Below are 14,443 nucleotides of genomic sequence, written 5' to 3' on the forward strand. Positions count from 1 at the left end.
AAAACCTATTCTTTAGCCTTGACAGCTTTCTCATTTTTACATTGCTGTCTTTGGCTAAGTAAGGAGAGCATTTATTTTACATTCTTTTGGTCTGAGCATTGCACAGTCTGACCTGGGGTAAAGAAACCAGAGCCTTCGTTCCTCAGAATGAAGGCTCTGGTTTCTACTGGTAAGAAGAAAACACTTCTACTAACCAGTAGATACTCTACTGGTAAATACTCATCAAATGCACTTTTCCCAGACTGATATTGAGCGATTATTTTTTTGTTTTCAGTCACATAAATGACTCAGAAATATAAGCGCTCTCGCTAAACGACATGTTACTGTCAAAACTGTATATTTTATGTAAACACTTTCCATCAAGTTTAGGACGTACTAAAACAGTTTCTTGTCTCAACACTCTTCAACCATTTGTTTTAGAAAACTTGTGAAAATTTCCGAGGCTCATTGAAAATTATTGTTAACATTTTCTGTGTAAATAAGATGTTTGTAATTTTCCCTCATTTATTATCGGCAGTCTGAAGAGTCCTCCATTTTATCATGCAGGTCACAAGTTGTCGCTCATCTGTGGAGGGTGAAGTAAAAATGGAAAATTAAAATTGCAATTAAAATCAAATTTAAAAAAACAAATATCCAACTAACTACGCAGTTTTACAGTGTAACATGGCAATAAAGAGGCATAATGTACTAGAGCTACTGACACCACACACTACGTTACTTAAGGACAGTACCAGGAAATCTTGGCACATAATGTAGGTGAACTGAACCTACTCATTAAGTTTAAGAGTTTGACATACCTACGCTTGCAATTAGAAATTCTCAGAATGTATCTCAGATGAAAAGAGCTCCCAGATCTGTGACTGAGAAGATCTGCCAAATTAAATCAACGTCATTGTCAGCAGGTAGTTTGTAACAGAAAAGAGGTGCCATTATAACAGTGTAAAATGATTACGGCTTGAATGACAGCACAAGGAGGTTATTTTCTGACGGCACCTGACCTGAAATGACGCAGTGATGGACGGAACATCATAAAAACAGTTGGCAGCACTTTGTGCCTTTTTGGGGACTTGAGGCTGCATTCCTTTAATTGTTGACCTATTTTTTTAGTTGCCCCACTGATCCATGTCATGATGTCAGTGTATTAAATTCATTTTTGAAAAATAATGGATTTGAATATTAATGCTTAAAACTGAAAGAAGAAGATTCCAAGGTTTAAGGAGAGGCGATTTAATTTTAATTTTATGTGGATTAATTGTATTACAAACAGGCTGAATCCCAAGAATACATCCATCGACATCTTCTCAAAGGTAATGCTGCATGACTTTTAACCCAGCAAAACTAGAAGCCTTTGTGTTCTTATATGTGGTCATTTTTTGCCAAATTTAGTTTCAATCAGGCTTGAGTCAAATTTGCGACTGGGGAAGACAAATACCTTCTTTAGAGCACTTTATGCTCACACAAGACTAAAACTGAGATGTTTCCCACAGTTAAGTATGTTTAAATAAGTCAAGTTGAAGTTTTTAGACTTCAAGAGTTAGTAATTGTTGAGTAACTTTAGATCAGTTCTGCTGGTTAATTGCAGAAAGTAGTTGGAACAAAATGATCATAAGGTTCCAATTGAATCATGTTGCACATGGTGGAGCTGTGGAAGGTGGTGCAGGGTGTTATTTTCTCAGAGTACAAGGAGCATTTTAATAAAATGCAGCACCAGCTGTGATAAAAGGGCAGCTTTCATGAGGTATGGACATTTGTCTTTTCATTTTTCACTTCATTGTGTCTACCGTTCTCTAACGCTTGGCTGACTGTGACTCAGTGGGAAGAATTGTTCTTTTGCAATTGCGACATGGGTTTGATTCCTGCTTACTGTCACTAGGAGTTTAATCACACTCTGCTCACCAATCTGAGTATCAATGTGGGTCTGACTGAGTGAACGTCATTCTAGTGTGCAGCGCATATTGACATAAACTCTGGAGGTTGACAATGTTTTAGGGACATAACAGGACTACTTTTCCATTCATTTGAAAAAATTTCTGATCCAGTGAATAATTTTAGACAGACTTAATGTGATTTTGACTCTGCACAATAATGCATATTCAGGTATATTTGAACTATTAAAATAGACAGTTGTAAGGCTAAATCTCTGGCTAAATCTGGTTTATTTATATGATGAACTTATGTTACATAATGTGCATTGTTCATATTTTATATAAAAAAAGTAAAACAAGATAGAATCATCATCATCATCATCATCACCCAAAAAAGATTGAAACTATGGTTTCATGTTCTCATAAAATTCAATCCAAATCAATAAAAACATCTTAAAGCACATCCAGACATTTTAATATAAGTAGCAAAAGTAAATTCTGTTAAACGCTGCCCTTCCTTCTGAGTTTAGTGCTATGAGCTAGTGTAGCGCAATTCCACTGAATCACCGTTCAATGGTAATAAAAGGGATCTTGATTGGTAAATCTTATCATAATTGGATTGCTCAAGAAGATAAATGGGTTTTACAACAAGCAACAACTCAGGGAAGCAAATCAAGAGACAAAGGTGACATTTTAGATTGCTTTAAGGCTTAAAACGCATTTCAGGACATTTTACACTTTTTACACACCAACAATGAAGAGCTAATAATACCCCAGACCTCCACTTTCTGTCATTTCAACTAGCTGTTGTCTCTGTAAGGCCCTTCCACTCCACAGTTTACCTTTGAAACAGGATGAGGGGTAATCTGATATAGTGAGAATGTTCTTTCCTCATAGGTTAAAATCACCAATCACCCACTTAGAGGGTCAAATACCACAGCATAACATTTTGCAGTGAATTCAAACGTGGTGTGATAAAGGACTCTGGTATGGATGATATATGACTTTACTAGGCAAACCAGTCAGATAATCAGCAGAGTAGAACGTGTACGCTACTTCAAGATTGCAGCGACTGGCAGCTTTCCAGCATCCTGAATCCATCATTGAACGTCCTGCATGGTGATCACTAACTTACTCAGACTCCACCTGAAGGAATTCCAGGACTTCCTGAAAGCCAAATATGGTCAAGCATCCGAAAGAGCAGCAAAAACATTTCCTGTTGTTACGGGTACAAAGAAGAGAAACCAGAGTTTATTTAAATGTATTTACCTTAAAGGAAAATCAAAACTTTCTTTTTGTGGTGGTATAGTTAACTTTTAGAGTAAAAAGAAAGTCTTTTTGTTGTGAACAAGGACAAGCAATCTTTAAACCTTTAGCCTGTTGTGTAACTTACAACTGAGAATGTGTGTAGTTACACCAATTTCTGGCCATAAACCACTTGAGTTCCTGTCTGTCTTTATCAAAGAGTGCAACTAGTGTTTCTCTAGTAGCAGGTTTACAATTTGTGTGCTTAGAAATCATAAAAACAATGAACAAGAATATAGAAAATTCTCTTGTCGCAGCCAAACCTGATTTTTTCTGTGTAGAATCCAATACAGAAAACAAAGGGAACTGAATGAGGGAGATTTCAGTCTCTTTGAAGTGTGTCTCTTTGTTGGTCACGTACATCCTTCCAAAGGTTTTTTAATAATGACTAATGTGTAATTGCACATTATAGTATTCAGTGTGGAATTTAGCTAGATAGGGTCAAAGCTATAAACAGCATGACTTGTCTTAAAACTGTCACGCAAAAGAGAGATAAGGGCTCTAAAAAAGATGATTTCACGTCACAGGAAGTGAGGTTGAAAAGACATTTTATTTTGTTTGATCTTGTCAGGATTCAGGTTGGAGTGAGGGTTCTTTTCAGAGACGAGCTACGCGGAGGAGTTTGACAGCTTGACGCACCTGCTGGGGATTCCGGTAATCTGCGGCTGCCTTCTTAAGAAGCGGAGGAACCACCAGCCATCGCTCGATGGTTACCACTTGTTGGTCAGACTCAGCCTCAAGTATTGTCAGTTATTCATGTCCTTTATCTCTGTTACCTCACAGACCGCGATCACGTTCCGGGAGCCAAGCCTGGATCTTCACTGGTTGGGCGCGTCTCGCTGGTTGAATCCACCAAGCCGTTCCGAACCGCTGCTGTTTCGGACTCCGGACCTACCTGGACCCTCGTTCCCCTTCAGAAGCCCTTCCTTTTCCTGAACAGTCTTAACTGATTAAAGACTATCATTTTACAGAAAAGTCTAATCCTTTGTGCGCGCCTGCATGTGGGCAAGGAAACTAAAATCCAGCATGACAGATCTAGTCAAAACGATTACATCAATGTTTTAAATAAAATATATTTTTTCTGGTTATTTAGATGAGCAATAAGTTCTGAAGACCAGTGTTGCTCTGATCCACTGTGGTTACTGGCTAAAAGAGGTTAAAAGGGTTATAGAAGTGTGCCTTTGCATTTACAGTTATAAATTAATCTGGGAAATTTAGGAAATGCTGCAAATTATGGCGATGGGGAATAAAAATAATACATGAATTTCAGCATTTATCAATGTTCTTTCAAATAAATATCCAAAATGTTTGTACTTAGACCTTGTATTTATACCTCTGAGTCAATAGAGCCACACATTTTTGGTGGGGTTATGTCTGTATAACCTTCACCATCTGCAGACGGACAGTTCTTCCCGTTCTTCTTGACAAAACATCTTTCTGCAAACATCGGTTTCCAATGATTGCCACAGATTCTAAGGCTACAAACAGAGGAGGCAAACGAAGCCCAAACCTGATTTTCTTAGCAATATGCAACCCATATCTGACTTTTCCCCCACAATCTGAACAATTCCGATCTTTTCACCTCCCCCCCAAAAAATTATATTTGTCCATATATGGAACTAAATAGGACATGTATCCAATATTTTTCTAAGTGTTTCAGGTCTGGATGGTTATGTCTTATTTTTTCCAACTTTTACATCACTGATGTCATCATAATTATGCACCAGGAGAAGCTAGACACAGTAATTTAGGCCTGAACAATGGCAGAAAATTATAATTTTGGAAATTATGAAAGAAGTCTGTCAGTGAAGCACATCACATCACAATCCCACCACTCTTGGTTTCAACTACACATTTGTAAAAACTATAAAGGTCTTTGCTGTTAGTTGTACTGGTTTTTTATCGGCTTTTTGTTTCATCTTGTTATGATCTTGTCAGCTGCCGCTGATGGATAAGTTTGACGTCGATCCATAGACAGAGGAATTTACTGTTACTTCCATAAACAGTGCAGTGCTTTCTTTGTTCTAGTGTGATTGCAGTTGCATTTAATTAGTAGTATGAACAAATCTACAAAGAAAATCAGAATTGAGCATGAAGACCTGCTGTCTGAACGTAGCCTAATTTGGACTAAGTCTGCACTTTGACTAGATTATTCTAACTCATAACCATAGTTTGATTTTAATCACTCCACTGTATCTGACTGCATATTTATGGTCAAAGATGGTCCAATTTCTTTCAGAGATGATTTCTAAACTAAATCAGAGTTGGGAAATAAAGCTGACTGATGAACATCATAATCACCACCTATTTGGACATTTGGGTGGATAACACATCAGAGTTATTTGAAGGACCCTACCATTGACTAGTTCAGTGTTTCCCAACCCTGGTCCTCAAGGCACACTGCCCTGCATGTTTTAGGTATTTCCTTGCTTCAGTGCAGCTGATTTCAATTGATGACTGATTAACAGGCGTTTGTTGAACTGCAATCAGTTGAATCAGGCACATTAAAGCAGGGAAACCTCTAAAACATGTAGGACAGTGTGCCTTGAGGACCAGGGTTGGGAAACACTGGACTAGTTGGATCATTTGGGTCTTGTGTGCAAAGACTCATCCTATTTGGTATCTGCTTTTTCTTTCTCAACAGTTTTAGAAGTAAAATGGTAGAATATTGTTATGCAAGTGGATTAGAGCTTCTGCTCTACGAGTTCTGTTGCCACGTGGGTGTGCGCTTGGTCTTCTACAATCCTCAGGCCGGTCTAAGTGTCAAAGTAAGATGACATGAATAACAAGTCTGAATTTCTACTTTCTCTGAGAAGGTTGCACTCAATGAGAATCTATCTTCCTTTGCCTCCTTTTGTATGAACTCCTCTTCCCACCGACTTGAACTTGAAAAGGTCTGACCTTCGTACACACTGCTCATAACTGACATAATGAAGCACAGCAGCTCTGAGTTTGCTCAGATCAATTCCTGAGCTCTTACATTAAAGAAAGGTAAACACTCTTCTACTGAAGTCATCCTTCTTCAGAACAATCAGTGACTTGTTCCCAGGTTCCTCCTTCAGTCAATAGGAAGCCTCAAACATCCAATCAGAGGCTTTGTTTCATCACACCTTATTCACTGTGAGGGGTGAGGTAACTACTTGCTTCACTGCCATCCCCATCAATGTTCGTCATCGTTGTCATAACAACGGGATTGTTGTTGCTCTTTTTTCCAATTTTACACTTGAGGAAATGTACTGCTTAATAAAACATTTGCTAAACAATCAAAACTGGTTCAGAAAAAAAAAGTTAATGGTCTGTAATGTTGAAACTTTTGTACACAATTTCCTGACCAAAGTCAACATTAATTTTAACATATTCTAAATGTTTGTAGATGAAGACCTATCCTGTCCTCATCTACACTAGAGGACAGGATAGGTGATAAAGTAGAAAAGTAATCACACCTCTAATCTGAGCTGAAGAAAGAAAGTCGTTTTTCAAGGAAACAATATTGTAATGACAGTTCAGGACAAAAAAAATAAATTATATGACAAACAACAGTTTCCCTGTCGCAGGGAATTTCCCTCTCACAGAGTTTCCTGGTAGTGCACTACAACTAAGCTGAGATTTTATCTTTAAGAGCACAAAACCTATAAATATTGCCCATCAAATGGTAGAATATATCTTGAATAATTGGTTTTGGAATTAAGAAACTAACAAGAGCACAAACTACTTAAATACTGAAATGTATGAGTAAAAACTAAAAATTTACAGTTACAGTTAGCGTGCTAACATTCACACTGAACTGATATTAGCATGCTAACTAAAACCTATTACTGCTTTTTATTTACCTTGAAAGTAGGAACTTGGAGCTGTGAATAACATCACAATCAGCTAAACAGTTTCAATTAACATCTAAGAAAAGCTGAGATTCTAATATGGCAACACCAAAGCAGCCATTGCTCATAGTACCTCTGAGGAGCATTGTTTAAGCTATAGCTACGGTACTTTCCATAGTCAAACAGCATTTTTGTTTTCCAGTTTAAAATTGTATGCACTACATGCAACAGTGATGTTAGTTACATTATATCCTGTGTGTCCTGTAAAATAAACATGTTTTCACAGTAGCTTAACATTGTTGGAGCTACCATATCAAGTAAGTTAGGCAACTGCAGTTAGGCAACTGTGACTGTATGGTAGAGTAATCGTCTTGCAATCGGAAGGTTGTAGGTTTGATTCCAGCTTCCTCCTGCCACATGTCGATGTGCCTTTAGGCAAGGCACTTAACCCCAAATAGCCTACTGATCTGCATATTGGTGTGTGTTTGTGAGTGCGAATGGGTGAATGTGACTCTAGTGGTCAAAATGACTGGTTCAGTCCATTTACCATTTAAGTTCTGACAACAAATAGCATGCAGCATATGTATGCTAATATTAGCATTAGCGTGCTAACAGAGCTGATGTCATGTTGCATTATATCAGCTCAAGGTTTGAATATTTTTATTCCAGCAGTGAAAAACCACTTTGAAATGCAACATTTTTATCATACAGCCTTTTATGTGTTTCATGTACTACAGTTAATCAGGCATAACATTATAACCACCTCAGTAATAGTGTGTTGACTGTTATGACATACAGGAACCAACTCAATGTAGATTTAAAAAAGATTGAAACTAAACTCATGTAACATCTTTTAGATCCTGAATATTCAGTTTGAACTCCAATCTCACAAGATGGGAAACAATTTTTTTTTAAAGGAAACCACATTGTATTTATGCAGCATTTTAGCAAGTATGATTACACAGCATGAAGAACTGTAATAATTGGCTCCTTATGTTAATAGTTACCAATGAAGGCATTTCCCTGTTCCAACCCTCAAGCATGGCTTGACTATCCTAACCACTGTTTTTATCTTCATCTTAAACCCACTTTTACTGACATGCTTAGAGCTAGAGTATATAATCCAGGGTTTTCCAACATGATTTATGACTCGCCCCCGTCTCTGTCATAATATATTTGGGATGGCACTCATGAAGCTTTATGTGTCCACAGCACAATGGATTTATGACTCAGTTTAAACCCTCTAGAAGGAAATACTCAGCCTATAAAAGCCAAATGTCATAAATTTCAAAAGAGCTCCTATTCAAAAAGTCCCATTTACATCCTTGCTCAAATGTCCAGTAATGCAGCAGGAACTACCAGGGACCTGTCAGCAGTGGATGATAAATAGTAAATGTTTCACGTTGAGTGTGATGAGAGGAGTCTACAAGAAGAAAACTTGAATTTCGTAACAAAGGAGTCGCCTTTTCCTCAAACAGAAAGAGATCAAACGACAATAGTGTTTCTAGATTTAACTGTTTTATTTGGACACAGAAGAAATGGTCGAATTGCACTACGATAATTGGCACCTTGAAGTAAAATCTTTTGGACAAAACTTTTCAATAAATGCTTATTTTGTTCCCAGTTTTTTTTTTTTACAGCCATTCTAAGTTATTATTTTAAAACATTACTGAAATGTTTGTCCATTCTTCAGAGGAAAGTAACTCAAGAACAGTCAGATTGGCTGGAGACCATCTTTGAGCCCCAATTTTCAGATTCTTAACTGAATTTTGATCTGCACTTTGAGTAGGACATTAATACACTAATATTCTTTGATTTGAACCATTTCTTTTAGCTCTGGCTGTTTGTTTAGTATTTGAAGGCAGACCACGTCCCCAGGTCAAGTCTTTTGGAGCCTCACAGTTTTTTCCTCAAGCTTGTTCTATATTAATCTCCATCCTTACGCCCATCCAACTGTAACAGGCATTTCTCCCGCACTGTCCCATAGAATGATACTGCCACCGCCAAATGTCATGATGGGGAGTTTGAGTTTTCTGCCATATTGTGCTTTTCAAAAATCACAAAAATCTTCATCTGGAGTATTTTCTTTACAAATTTCATTTTGCATTGTCAGACTAATTTGGGCTGCAAAAACACACACACCACACATTTAAGATTTTTTTTATTAGTTCAGAGTTTTAAAGGCATGCTATTTTCATTTCACGTCACAATTACTAACTATCTGGAGTCCTTCAATCTTCAATACCACCTCTAAACATGCACACACACACTAGAAACATTTTGTTTTTAGTGTGGTGCAAAATATATAGATAAATAATCAATCTGTGAATTGTAAATCAAAATCCCAGAAAAGTTTTCAAAATGGTGTAAAGGTATATCATATTTGTCTTATTTTCAACATGTACACTGTCAGAAATCCTGTTTTACTACATGTTAGTATTACATTACTACACAGGGAGGACTGGAATAAATCAACGAGAAATGAAAGCAGTGAAGGGTGGATGCCTGAACTGTTGATTAATAAGTAAAGAAAATTATGGAAGATAATCATTGAGTTGTCAATCACAGAGAACCCATATTTAGATAAAGCTTGCAGAGTTCAACTAGAAGTTTTCAAGTTATGAATTAAGTGCACCGCACCTTTTCTTCCCTCAACCCTGAAAAAAAAATTTACGTTGTGTAAGAAGCTTGAATCGTGGCCAAAGGACAGCTGCCCACGCTATAGTTTGCACACAGTTAAGTTACACACAGAATTTCTTTTTAGCTTCCTCAGATTTCATTGTCATCTCTACTGGGAGACAGAAGGTGAGAGGTCAGCAGTTTCTGTTACTTTCTAAAATGTTTGTCAAAGCATCTGATTCCATCATGAATTAACGGGAAGAGAAATGTCCCCATCCATTTTTCTCTTTATTATCACAAGGAACAACTTCTGTTCTTGTCAGTTTACATCTGAACAGTGCATTGCTGAAATTTACCAACACTGTACACAAATTCCTATCACTCTCCCTGCTCACTCCCACTTAAGCTTTGCTGTTATCTTTTGGTAGTTTGGCAACAATTGTTAGTCCTCTTTTCTGAAAGATTTTCATTGTAAGTCATCCAAAACACAGCCAGCGGCTCTGCTTGTTGCAACTTCTAAAGAAAATGTTTGAAAATGTGCATGAATCTGTTTGTTCAGACAGAGTTAAAGAGGGATGCTCATGGATGTTCTTGACAGAAAAGCTCAGCATTTCCCCTGGATCTACAGAGAAGCTTGCTGTGACTTGAAGCGAACTCATAATTGAACTTAAGTGTTAAATTACATTCTCCCTTTGAAGGTAAATGGGAGTTAACCAACAAATGGATGCCGTGTCCTCCGATGCCCTTAACCTGCTGCTAAAGACAGAAAAGAAACAGGAAGGAATGCGGCGCGTCCAGTTTCTAATAATTGAAGGAGGTGTCGTTAGTGATTGGGCTGGTGAAGCAACAAGTGAATATATTAGGCATTACATCTTTCTTTGTTGTTTTTGGAGATGGATTAATCCTCAACATGAATGGGTTTTCATTTAAAGTAACTGAAAGTAAAACAAGACAGATTGATTTCATTTGAACCTCTGTTTAGTTTTTGTTCTGCCTTTTATGTTGCAGCTGCACAACTGAATGATTACCCAACCTATCAACCCACTGTTAGCAAAAAATCCTTTAAAAAACAAAGCAGATCTGATTTATTTAGCTTTTTTGAATGATTTTAAGTTCCAAGTGCATGTTTTACTTTAAGCGATGCTACTTGCTAGATGTTGTGCAACAGTAAGTTTGGTTTGGTAACGAATTTGATAATTCAGATCAAAACAACCAAAGAATTGACAAGTCGGTGAACCAACTGATTATTAGGAATTAATAGCCAAACAACTTGTCATTTTGCTGTTTTATATAAACCTGCCTGGTGAGGTGTGGTAACATTGAATAACAACATGAACAAAAAGTTCAGTCCTTTCTGTTCCTCCCGTTTTATTCACCTTCTATTGTCTTTTACATTCAAAGAGTGATACAAAAATATCAAATGAATGCATTGACAGGTTTTGTCACAGGATTCATACTGGCAGAGGGATTTGGCAGTTTTTCTTTGGACTATAAGTTATACAAGCACATCCGCACCGGCATGCTTCTCTTAGTCACAAAAGTAATATTTAAAGACATTATTTTAGTTAAATCGATGGGGGAAGAGCAAAGACACCAGCTTGACAGCCTAAGAATCAAAATGTAGTTATTTGCTGTAACGATGAACAACAAGTGGTGTGGATTCTTCACCACATGTGCGGACGAGAAGAATCTGCAAAAAGGTGTGAACTTTGTCACGGGTTGCCGTCACCCAGGCGCCTGTAATTTAAAGAGCAATAAACCTGCACAATAAGAAATTAAAAGCAGTTATGGTATGTTTCGACAGTTAACGTGAGAGAACATTCTAGTAACATTGCTGTGATGCATCACAACAGCAGTTTAGCTGGCTCATCACTTCTGAGGAAGAACAACTTGTTTTATGTTAATTTGTGATGTGATTCAGCCCCAGAGTGTGACGCTTAGCTCCTCCTCTGATAAACTCTCTCTCTACCCAACCTTTAAGGATGGAAAACCATGTCTTCATAGGATTGTTGTTGTGAAATACTCTTTCTATTTGAGGATGATGGATTGATCAGAGCTCTGCAAAATGTTCCAAGTTTATTCTCTCTCTGCTTTAAACTTCTCCTCAACTTCCTCCCTGACCGCTCTGCTGGGTTCCCTGGACTTAATGCTGATCATGACGTTCTCTAATGAACCACTGAGGCTTTTGAGAAAACTGTATTGAGATGGACTCTGTTAACCAATTAAGAGACTTCTAAAAGCAAATGACTGCATTTGATTTTTAAGTCTACTACTTGCATGCAATTTTGTACAGTTTCTTTGTGTCATTTTTAGAGATTTGAAGAAGAAGAAGATGAAGATGTAATGAGACCTCAGCAAATGCCAACGAGATTATTGTACACTTTACACAATTCATAAAAGCTAAGGACGATTCTTGCTGCCCTTGCTAACTGCCTTGCATTATTATGCAAACCCAAGAATATTTTTACATTTTGTCACTTTACCAAGACCAACTTCAATTTATTTTATTGGGACATTAGGTGATCAACACAAAGTGATGCATATAAGAGATAAATACAGAACAAAACAAAATAAGGTCAGTCAGATTGGACAGAGAGCATCTGTGATCTCCAATATTCAAGTTTTGCCACAAAGTTTCAATTGGATTTAGGTCTAGACTTTGACTAGAAAATTACAAGAAGTAATATAAAAATGTGTTGATCTGAATTCTTCCATTGTAGTTCAAGCTTTAGTCTCATTTGACTAAAGCATTTTTCCAGAATTTTGCAATTGTTTTCAAAATTGCAAAAATCTGTAATTTTTATTGTAAAAAATTTTCTCTTACAATAAAAATCACAAATTTTGTTATGCTACTTCTGAAATATTTGCGAGGAAATTTCCTCAGTGAGAAAAAAGATGATAAAAATGTAACAAGCAGGGAGATAATCTAAGAAAATTAAACAGATCAATTTTCATACTTGCCCTGCAGATTACAGAGTGTGACCTGACATCAATGAAGGTTGAGGTTGAAGTGTAGTATTAGTAAGAATCCTGCCAGTACAGGTGGGAGTTAGCAGTCTTAAACACAATATTCTTTTACCATCTGTATGGAAAATGTATAATAAACTTACAACTATGCTGGAATCTGTTGATTTTGCATGGACTTCCACAATCGCAGAATCACAAAACACTGGAGGGATTGTTATGTGCGGCCACTAATTGTACAGCTACAAAATCTGTATTTGCGAGCATAAATATGTAGACACCATAATGACATCCAGAAAATCACAAAAAATGTTTCATATTGTTTTTTATCGCATTTTTTAGTCATTTGATCTAGTTCAGGAATTTAAATAACTGGCTTAAGGCTGCAAGATATGAGAAAATTCTGCAATGGCAATATTATTGATATATGTATGGATGATGATACAATTTATGATACATGCATATTTTCTTTGCAACATCATTTGTGTCAGGTGTGAGCATCTGACACCTTGTAACATTTTTGTCATCTTTTTTCTCACTGAGGAAATTTCCTCGCAAATATTTCAGATGCTCATACCTGATCAGCAGAAAAAATGCAAGTTTGTAAGTCTTGGAATATTTTAGCCAACAATTAAAAGACTCCAACCAGGTATTTCTAATTGCTAGGCTTTTCTTTTCTCTCTTCTCTCTTCATTCTACGTTTCAACTTTTGAACAAGTGTGAGAAGAAGAGGAAAAGATTTTGAATATTGTTTGGTTATCACCGTAAGATTCCCAGGGACCCATGAATCAAAGTATCAACCACTTCAAAGTTCCCTCCGCATTCATGCGAATGCAGCTTTTCTCAGGGAAAACGCTAGACAAAACGCTGTCTGAGAACGCTAGACAAGTACTTCACATTGTTATTTCAAATAATGTGGCTCTTGAAGCTCCTTCATGTAAAAGAGGTTTTGATTTGATTTACTTTTCTGTGGCTACAGTATTGACTAAACAAGTCATAAAGGCAGAAACACACCTATAAAGCTGTTGCATTTGTGGTTCCCCTTTTGTTCTGCAGTGACGTCAAACCTCTGATATTCAAGGCAAATCACAAAACTGGATTTTTAGCTTTTTAACTACAGTTTAAAAAATACATACATTTCAAGGTGTGAACTTCTATGAGTCAGAGGGTCAACACTGACAAACTGAGATAAAGATGTAATTAAATAGTAAAATATCCAGTTTTGTCACTGTGTCAACATGTTTGGCTGACGTCAATGCAATATAAAATGGAAAAACTTCAACAGAAAGTCTTCTTTAGAATGAGTTTCTTTTGACATCTTGCCAAAGAAAATGAATGAGCAAAAATAAAAAAAATAAAATAAAAAAAACTTGAGCAAATAAAGATGTTTGGTATCGCCTATAGCATTAGGATAGAAAAGATAGAACATATAAAACCAAATCTTCTCTTGTTTTAATTTCTTATTTTTTTACGCATTCACACAGACTACAAACTATTAGTTGCTACAACATGTGTGAAAGGTTGTGTTTGTAAACTGCTAAAAGTCTTAGGAAATTTTAGCCTTTTGGAGTTTTTCAAAAGGACATTAAAAAAAGTTGAAACTGTTATTTGCTTGCTTCTTCTTACATATGACCTAGGGTTAGCACTAGCCACCACATGATACTTTTAACTGTATAGCAAAATTAATGAAATATTTTATGATCAGTTTATTTTCTTGATGGAGGAAAAAAATGTTTTCCTCAGTAGTTCATATAAAATCCAGTCTGCTATTGTCGCACAGTTAGCCCCTGCAAGATGTTTAATATTTTGCATATAATATCTCGCAGTTGTGAAAGTTTTTTTAGTGAAATACGTTTTTTTATGCCTGTAAAG

Source organism: Gambusia affinis, linkage group LG15 (assembly GCF_019740435.1).
Source record: "Gambusia affinis linkage group LG15, SWU_Gaff_1.0, whole genome shotgun sequence".
NCBI classification, from domain to species: domain Eukaryota; kingdom Metazoa; phylum Chordata; class Actinopteri; order Cyprinodontiformes; family Poeciliidae; genus Gambusia; species Gambusia affinis.